This window comes from Neltuma alba, unplaced genomic scaffold (genome assembly GCF_004799145.2).
Source record: "Neltuma alba isolate B1F8T4 unplaced genomic scaffold, ASM479914v2 tig00010459_pilon, whole genome shotgun sequence".
NCBI lineage: Eukaryota > Viridiplantae > Streptophyta > Magnoliopsida > Fabales > Fabaceae > Neltuma > Neltuma alba.
Genome location: NW_021635350.1, coordinates 218,177 through 227,822, shown reverse-complemented (window position 1 = coordinate 227,822; position 9,646 = coordinate 218,177).

Sequence of the window (9,646 nt, the reverse complement as noted above, 5' to 3'; positions counted from 1 at the left end):
TCATTGGAATACTCATTCCTAGGTGATGGAATTCCAGAATATGAACCTGAGGATGAGGATCCTGAGGAGGACCCTGAAGAGGTTCCTCAAGAAGACCCAGAGGAGTTAGTGGATTCCGGACCTGAGTCGGAAACAATGTTCCCCACTGAACCCCTCCCTATCGAACCTCAATTAGTCTATAAAGATTCACTGGATCTCCCTAATGAAATTGAAGTTGAGGAAGGAGAAGAGGTGAACCAACCTTTGACCCCCGCATTAGCTATGAGTATAGCTGAGAGAGATGCAGCAAAACTGACAAATATAAAAGGAATCAATGGCGTGCTCGCCAATTACATCCAATACATGACCGATAAGAAGAATACAGAATTCTACCTTAAAATCATAATGGAGTACATAAGAGCAATAAGGGTTAGAGGCGGACCTAAAGGCAAACCCATAAGAAAATCTTACTGGATTTGGGCCATAGAGCTAGTATCCTCCTTTATGAACAAAAAACGCAAACTCAGGAGCCTAAGGAAAGCAATGCTTGATTACCTTTATGTGCATATCAAATAATGTAATATTTACATATGCTTTATTAATATTTGTTGTATTAAATTTTTTTTATGGTTTCATGCATTGTAAACAGACTAAATATGTTGTTTCATTTAATGAAATTACTTGAATTGTTGTTATATGATTATCTTGTGAATAGTATGTGTATGCTTTTTATAAGTGGGAGCTTTTAGAAGATAAGACTTCTAAGAGTAATAATTTTTCTTTGAAGTGCTTATATAAAATCCTTGATAGGAAATAATGTTTGTTGCTTGTATCTGTGTGATGGGAGGTACAAACGTATGCTCTTGATCATGGATCTTGCAGCAACATTACTTTCTGATCAAGGATGATATAAGTACAAGACATTGTACACTTCGCTGTGCTATATATAACTAAGATGTTCTATGGTACGTCTCTTTTAGAGAGAACGTAGAATAATATGGGATAAATTTGCTTCAGAACTGAAAATGGCAACCAAGAACATAATTGCCAAGCTTAATAAGGGAGAAAAGCTCAACGGGGATAACTGGGACATATGGCACCGAAAGGTTCAATACATCTTGGAGGAACAAGATGCGGTTGAACCTTTAACCACTGCAATGGTCGAACCTGAAGCTGGGAATACAGCCCAACATAGGAGAGACCAAGAGGCTTACCTAGTGTGGAAGAAGAAAAACAGCATAGCAAGAATTACGCTTCTGAGTGCCATGGCTGATGACATTATGTGCGAGTTTGAGAGGCACAAAACTGCACAGGCTATGTGGATAGCGTTAAAGGACAAGTTTGGTGGTACTTCTACCACTAAACTTAGAAGGTTGACGATTAAGTTCGACACCTATAAGCTCAAGCCAAACAATCCAATGAAACAACATTTGAGAGAGATGGCCAACATGATCAGAGAACTTAAGGAAGCAGGCCATGTCCTGTCTGATGAACAGCAAGTACAGGCTGTTATCAGATCGCTTCCTGCTAGCTGGGAACACATGAAAGTCAACCTGACCCATAATGAAAACATCGTTACTTTTAACGATGTAGCCAAACACTTGGAGCTGGAGGATGAACGTTTAGAGGCTTACAAGACCTCTGGACAAGCTTATTACACCGAGGATGCCGGTACTTCCCAATCAAGGCCCGATTCCAAGAAGGGCAAGAAGTTTCAAAAGAAAGGGAAGAAGGGTGGTCCTCAATCCAAAAAAGGAAAGAAGCAATTCAAGAAGAAGGGAAAGAAAGGTGGGAAGAAGAAGCTAGACCTGAAGAAGGTCAAATGCTTCGCCTGCCAGAGAATGGGCCATTTCGCACGTGACTGTTCAAAACAGGCTGAGAGCGAAAAGGTATTAGTGGATTATGTGAATTCACATGTTTCATATGTTTCTAGTACTGTTTTTCTAGCAGAACCTGTTTCTTCTTCTTGGATTATAGACTCAGGCTCCACAGACCACGTGACCAGGGATCGAGTACCGTCGGTTGCCGTATCAAAGCAAGTGGCTTTACATTGGGAACAACGCGAGGATCGAGGTTAAAGGTTTGGGCACCTGCAAATTTACTTTGCGTGGTGGGAAGACCTTGATACTCCATGATGTACTTTATGCTCCTGACATCCGGCGGAACTTGGTTTCTGTATTGTGTCTGTTAGAATTTGGGTTTAATGTAAACTTTCATAGTAAAGTTGCAGACATTTTTAGCAACTCTGTTCTTTATGGTTCAGCTTTCCTGTTTAAGAAGTTCTTTGTTTTAGATATTGTTGGTGATTTCAATAGTAATGAATGCTTTGCTGTTTCTTCGAATAACATTGACATAAACACCTGGCATGCTAGACTAGGACACATTAATCAAAATAGAATGATTAAACTAGCAAAAGAAGGATTGTTGGGTGCCATTCCCAATATGGAAATGTCATTATGTGAGAATTGTCTAGCTGGTAAGGCAACAAGAAAGCCTTTCGGTAAGGGAAAAAGGGCTGAAACTCCATTGCAGTTAATCCATTCTGATATTTGCGGTCCAATGAGTGTGAGGGCAAGACACGGAGCTTGGTATTTTATTACCTTTATTGACGATTTTTCACGATATGGTCATGTCTATTTGATCTCGCATAAGTCTGAAGCTCTTGAGTGCTTTAGACGATACATAAATGAGGTAGAGAATCAAATGGACAGTAAAATTAAAGCATTACGAACTGATCGAGGTCGTGAATATTTATCTGATCAATTCAAACAGCTCTGTGAAGAAAAAGGGATAATCAGACAACTGACTATCCCTGGCACTCCACAACAAAATGGGGTTGCTGAAAGAAGAAACAGAACTCTTTATGGTTAGGTCAATGATGGCTCAAGCAAACCTGCCAATTTCTTATTGGGGTGATGCTTTGTTAACGGCTACCTTCATACTTAACCGTGTACCCTCAAAATCAGTCGCTTCCACACCCTACGAGTTATGGACAAAACGCAAACCAGATCTAAGCATCTTGAGACCCTGGGGGTCAGCGGCGTATATCCATGATGCTTCTCATAAGCATGGGAAGTTGGGTCCCCGAGGAAAGAAATGTATCTTCATAAGGTACTCTGAACAATCAAAGGGATACGTTTTCATAGGTGAAAACGAAGATGGAACCGTGACTGAAATAGAATCAAGAGATGTAATATTCATTGAGACTAAATTTCCTAATAGAGGAGATGTTGACCGTACCGTTTCTCTCTATGAGACACAGGAACAAGACAGTACAGAACAAATTGACAAACCAGAATCGTCTAGGTGTGTCAATCTGAGTGGGAGCCAAGAAAGGTCAACACCAAGACCTGAACAAAGAAAGAAAGAAAAGCAAATAGCTCCCGTCAGAAGGAGTAACAGGGAAAGTGTTCCCAAAAGACGCTTTCAAATAGAAGGCGAATCTCTCTTAGTTACTCCAGAAGGGGATGATGAGCCCCATTCTGTACGAGAAGCCTTATCAGGTCCTGCGAAAGATGAATGGATGAAAGCTATGGAAGAAGAAATGGACTCAATGAAAAAGAACCAAGTTTGGGTGTTAGTTGATCTTCCAAAAGGGCGTAAAGCCATTGGGAACAAGTGGGTTCTCAAAATTAAAAGAAAAGTGGATGGATCAATTGACAAATACAAGGCTCGATTAGTGGCAAAGGGGTACACGCAACAGGAAGGAATTGATTATGAAGATACATTCTCACCTGTTGTGCGTTTCAATTCTATTAGACTTATTCTGGCAATAGTAAACAGTTTAGATTTAGAATTACATCAGATGGATGTAAAAACCGCATTTCTGAATGGTGATCTGGATGAAGAAATCTATATGGAACAACCATTAGGTTTCATTGAAAATGGAAAGGAAAATAAGGTTTGTAAACTCAAAAGATCCATTTATGGATTGAAACAATCATCCAGACAGTGGTATTTGAGGTTTCACAAAGCAATAACCTCATATGACTTCCAAATGATAGAGGAAGACCACTGCGTCTACATTAAGCGGTTTGAGGGTAATTTTGTCATATTATCCTTATATGTAGATGATATACTATTAGCCGGAAATAGTCTAGATTCGGTAGTGGCTATTAAAGAATGGCTTTCATCGAATTTTGAAATGAAAGATATGGGTGAAGCAGAATACATACTTGGAGTTAAAATCCAAAGAAATCGTTCAAAACGAATCCTCTCTCTTTCACAAGAAAATTATGTCAACAAGATTCTTGAGCGATTTAACATGAAAGACTGCAATCCCATGAGTACCCCTGTTGCTACTGGAGTGGCTTTGAGTTCTGACATGTGTCCCAAAACCGAATCTGATAAAAAGAAGATGGAAAGAGTTCCATATGCCAGTGCTGTTGGTAGTCTGATGTACGCAATGATGTGTACAAGACCAGACATCTGTTATGCAGTGGGACTGGTGAGCAGATTCCAGTCTAACCCCGGTGAAAAGCATTGGAAAGCAGTGAAGAGGATCTTGAGGTACTTAAAGGGAACTTCCAATTATGCACTGTGCTACGAAGGAGATGACCTGCATCTTGTTGGGTACTTCGATGCTGATGTAGGCGGAGATGAAGAAGAACGAAGGTCAACTTCAGGTTATACCTTCTTGCTCAACAATGGCGCCATATGTTGGAGTAGCAAGAAGCAAACGTGCATTGCCTTACATTCAATGGAAGCTGAGTTTGTGGCATGCACTGCAGCAGTGCAAGAGGCTTTATGGCTGAAGAGATTTATAGAACACCTAGGATTTGGAAACGAGAGTACCAATCCGGTGATGGTATATTGTGATAATACTGCAGCCATAGCCTATACTAAAGATCCCAAGTATCACAACAAAACCAAGCATATTGACATCAAGTATAATTTTGTTAGAGATTACATAGCACAAAAGATTGTTACTGTACAATACATTTCAACCAAATGTATGGTAGCAGATCCTCTGACAAAGCCAATAGGCAAAAGAGTTTTTAAAGAACATGTACAAGCCCTTGGCATACGTAAAGTGTAATATGAATGCTTCATTAATGAAATTATATTTCGTTATCACTTTATGTGTCTGTCTGAAAGTATACAATGTCTAGTATGTCGTACAGGTTAAAAAGGTTGGCTCTCTCACACGGGCAACCACCTTTGACACTCAGGTGGAGTGAACAAAGATGAGACATTTGTGTTCACCAGTAAAGCAGCAATGAATGCTGATATGGTAAAGAAGAAACACAAACTTTATGTCGCCTTGACTAAAGTGTAGCAAGTCAAGATGAGATCCACGTTGATAAAGTTGGATCGAAGTTTGGAATCTCACTTCCATAATACCTGTAGCCAGACAACAAGCTCTTCAACGTCGACGTCATAACAATGAGCAGAGTTGAAGAATTTGGGTTTAGATACTGAGTGTGTCTGGACCTAAGTCTGTACGGTGTTAATAATAAATCTAAATCGACATACGCTCTTATAGTAAAAGAGTAACACCGTAGCATGTGTTTCATACCACATGTGCTGAGAGAACCGCAAAAGGGAAGCAAGTGAAAGATCCCTGCTTCATTGCTGTGTGAGTCCCAGGGAGGAATTATCCTCCTATTGGTGTCCTTTGACTTTGACAATATCATGAAGATATGTTTCAGTGACTGCTACTTTAGCATATGTCCTATGGTCATGATTGATGCGATCTAAGGTAGTATGCTAAGAAAGCGACTGATTCATTTCAAAGTGATGTTTGGGCGAAAGGAAGATTGACTGTGATATACACACCTATGCTAGTGTCTATGACATGTCCCTTATGACATTTTGTGGTCGTAAGTGTGGATACTAGACATAAGAGAAAGGTAATCTGAGTCAACTATTGACTCGAGAGGGATTAGATTTACCATGAAAAAGTGTATATAAGTAAATCTAGGACATCTAAGGCATAATTTTAAAATTCAAGCTACACAAAGGAGAGGGTGACTTGTGCTGATCCTTGAAAAGGGATTTCTAGTACAAAGACCCAAGCGAAGACGTCATGCCCACGCGGTCACAGCAAAGCACTAAGTATGAAATTGAGGGAAGGTGAAGAGACTAGACCCACGACATCTAATCCACCAAGTGTGAGTGGGAGATGTAAGAAAATGGGCCAGTCCACCCTTGGTGGATTGGACCCAAGCCCAGTATCATTTGGGGTCCTGGTATAAATTACAAAACATATGGGTCCCTAACTGTAGTTTTAGCCTTTTTATATGACATGCAAAATGGGGGGAACGGTTGGACTAAGGAGGCGGTTTATTAATTTCAAACGTGTGGAGTTACGTAACTGATCCAAGGGGGATCATTTTGTGGGTATGCGTTTTTCTCCACAAGCAGTTGGTTCCTCCAGACCCCCCCACTCTCTGAACCTCTTCTTCTCTGTGCATTTGTTGTGTCTTCAAGATCCGAGTTCCTACAGTAACTGGACCTACGCGTGGCTATCTGAGACTATCTTATACTTCAGGTACGCCCGAAAACCATCAGTTGTGTATCAGCTATCATATGGGGAATCGAAACCTATCTCTTTTCTTTCCCCCCATCGTATGGAAACCATGGTGACTCTAAGCCAAATCCAAAAGACTAGCATATTAGAAAGAAGAGTCTCTTGAACTTATAAATCTCAAAATATTTTTTAAGCTTCTTAATGTGGGACTCACAACAATGAAACCCCTGAAGACCCAACGTCCCAGGCAACTCCAATCAATAACACTTACTCAGCCTCCTACAGAACAGAACCCTCTGTGGGTAGTCCTTTCCGTGAACATGAGGCTCTCAATGAAAGCACCAAAAGTTATGATCTTATATTAACCAACCACATTACCAAAATGCAATAATCGAATGGACTGAAATATGGAGATGTCTGTGTGTGTATGATATGCTCAAATACACAGTGATTACAGCTAAAAATACTCAGAAAATGACCATGCTCGGTCATAAATTTGATGAAAACGATAATAGAAGTGTCTGACAAAGCATAAAAGAAAGAAGTCCAGGACGAGGAAAGGAAAACTCAGAGGGAGAGTCCAGAGAGAATATTCACATCTTCCACACCCTTTTTTAACAAACTTTGTCCTTATATTGTGTTGTCATCATCCAATTCCCTTGCACACTGATATCTTGCTCCTTCTCACGCGATTCTGCTTTGGGCTTCTCATGGAGTCCCCTTCTCGGCCAAACTCTTCTATGTTCATGACACCACCACTAGTCAGAAGAGCGTCTTGGCATCCTTGTTTTCTCTCAACGATTTGTGTGATTTAAGATCTAGGGTTATTATGTGTCATTCTACCTTACTGTCCTACCAAAACAAAGAAAAGACAAACATCATATTTAAGTTCAATGTTTTAAACCTTTAATCTTAGGTTGTATATAACTGCTATGTGACAGACATATCACATATGGAACCCTCTTTTAGTTGCAAGGCAAGATGCAGCAAAGGTCCTTTAAATCTACCTAATTTAATCCTTGAAATGAGGTTTAAAATAATCTTGATTTGCCCGAGTTAAACCTTTAAAATAGACAAATATAAAGGGAAACATACTTGTATTTGTGTTGGATTGGGTTGGGTAAATGAGAAAGTGGCTTTTATAAAGTCATACTGTCTCCTTCTGGTTTTAATATTAGAACTAGATAACTAATTTGATGATGTTAAAAAAATTTGTTAAGCTGATTCACATATCATTCTCTTTAATCAAGTGCATTGATACCTTTTAATGAGAAATCTCACAATCAATAGGAATATTTTGGGAAAAACAGAAGACAAAAATGATTGGAGTCTTTTATTTAAAACCAAATCTAACCTCCAGCTAACTCCTGTACTAAGGACCAAAGGTAATATTTCCTTTTTCATAAATAGAGAATTTTCATGCAAAATTTATATAAACTTATGAAGTCACGTAAACTAGTTTTAAACTGCTTGACATTTGAGGAAAGAAAATGATATAAGAAAGTGAAGAAAGATGTAGATGAAGAATTGCATTGTATAATGATGTCGATGACACAAACTGGAAAAATGGTTTAAGCGATGGTCTGTGCATAAAAACTAAGGGCATGGCGTGAAACTAAACATGCATTTACTGAATAAACCTCCACCGTTTATATAAACTAAAGACTTAACTGTCACTCATACATGTATTCCAATAATCTCAACATGACTAATGTTATACTACTGCTGGTGTTTAATAAAACTAGATAGTTAATTTGCAAATATTAAGAAAATTAGTTATATTAGTTATTTGTAACAAATATTTGTTAGTTTCTCTAAAATGTCATTTCTAATTATGGGCATTATGGCTGCCCCTTGATGAACACCTTCTTACTACATGCAATCAATAAGAATACTTTTTAAACAAAAATTATAAATTTGAAAGATAAAGTTGATTTGATTTTTATATTAAGAATCAAACCTTCTGTATAACTCTATTTAGGTATGGAGTCAGTATAACCAATATTAGATAAGCAAATTCAATTTAAAAACCAATCACCATATGTCTAATTGAATAAGTATCATGAGACAATTGAAAACTAATCGGACATGGAAAAGATGGGGAAAAGGTTCAACCAATTCAAACTAGGCAGGTTCAATAGGTTTAGGTGGTTCTTGCCTTCCCTTCTTTATTAATCATCCTCCCCCTGCCTCTAGTTTACCCAATGTTAGACATGTGCTTTGTAAGAGATCATGGTCAAATCAAATGTTGCTCATTTGATAAACAAGACCCCTGAGTATGTAATGCTAAATTCTAATCATTTTAATTTTAATTTCCTTTCATAATTCAAGATACCTATGTAGAAATTAAAAGCACTGTTTTGTTACTAATTTGAAAATAATAAATAAATCAGGATGATAAACCACCAATTAGGATTGAAAATGATAAAAATCAAAAATTGAAGTGTAGTCGATCAAACTGTGTGCGCTTTTGCTTGCTTTTGATGGAAACTTGTTTATTCTTAAAGTTTAAGATTAACACACAAGAAGAAGTTAGACGTAAAGTGCCACTTTCTTCTTAAAAGATGAAAGAGCTAAGACATCAACTATGCACAGCTCACATGCCTTTAAACTCTTCTACATCAATTTAATCTTTACTCGATGTTCATAAACTTAGACTGAACAAGCCGGCTTAGCCTAAAAACTGACAACCTAACCACTTAGCTGATCTGCCGGAGACTATAAATTGGCACAAAACTAATCTATTATGACTCGGTGTGATCCTGGACAAATTTGGATGACACAGAGTTGAGCAGTCACCCGAGTTGAGGAAAAAAATTGGCCATTTTAGAAAGAAAGCTCAACTAGTAATAAGAAGCATAAACTTTTAGCAACAAATATCTTCTAGTGCTTCCAAGGTTTGACCCACGCACAACGTCAACATTTCAAACAGCTTTGAGTGTTTCCAGGTCCGGAAAAAAAGAAAAGACAGCTTTGAATGTTCATGTGGGGTGGAGAAGACTTGAAAAATGAGAAGACCCAGAGAGAATGTGAAGTCTTGAAGTTGAAGAGCGCTAGCAGTATAGCACACACTACCCCCTTTGAGAAGAGAGTAGGATGTGAAGAGTGAAATTTGAAAAGGCATTCACGTTTGCCCATTTTACTTTTTTTTAAAGTATTAAGTTGCAATTTTCCGCATATTGCACTCAAGAACGA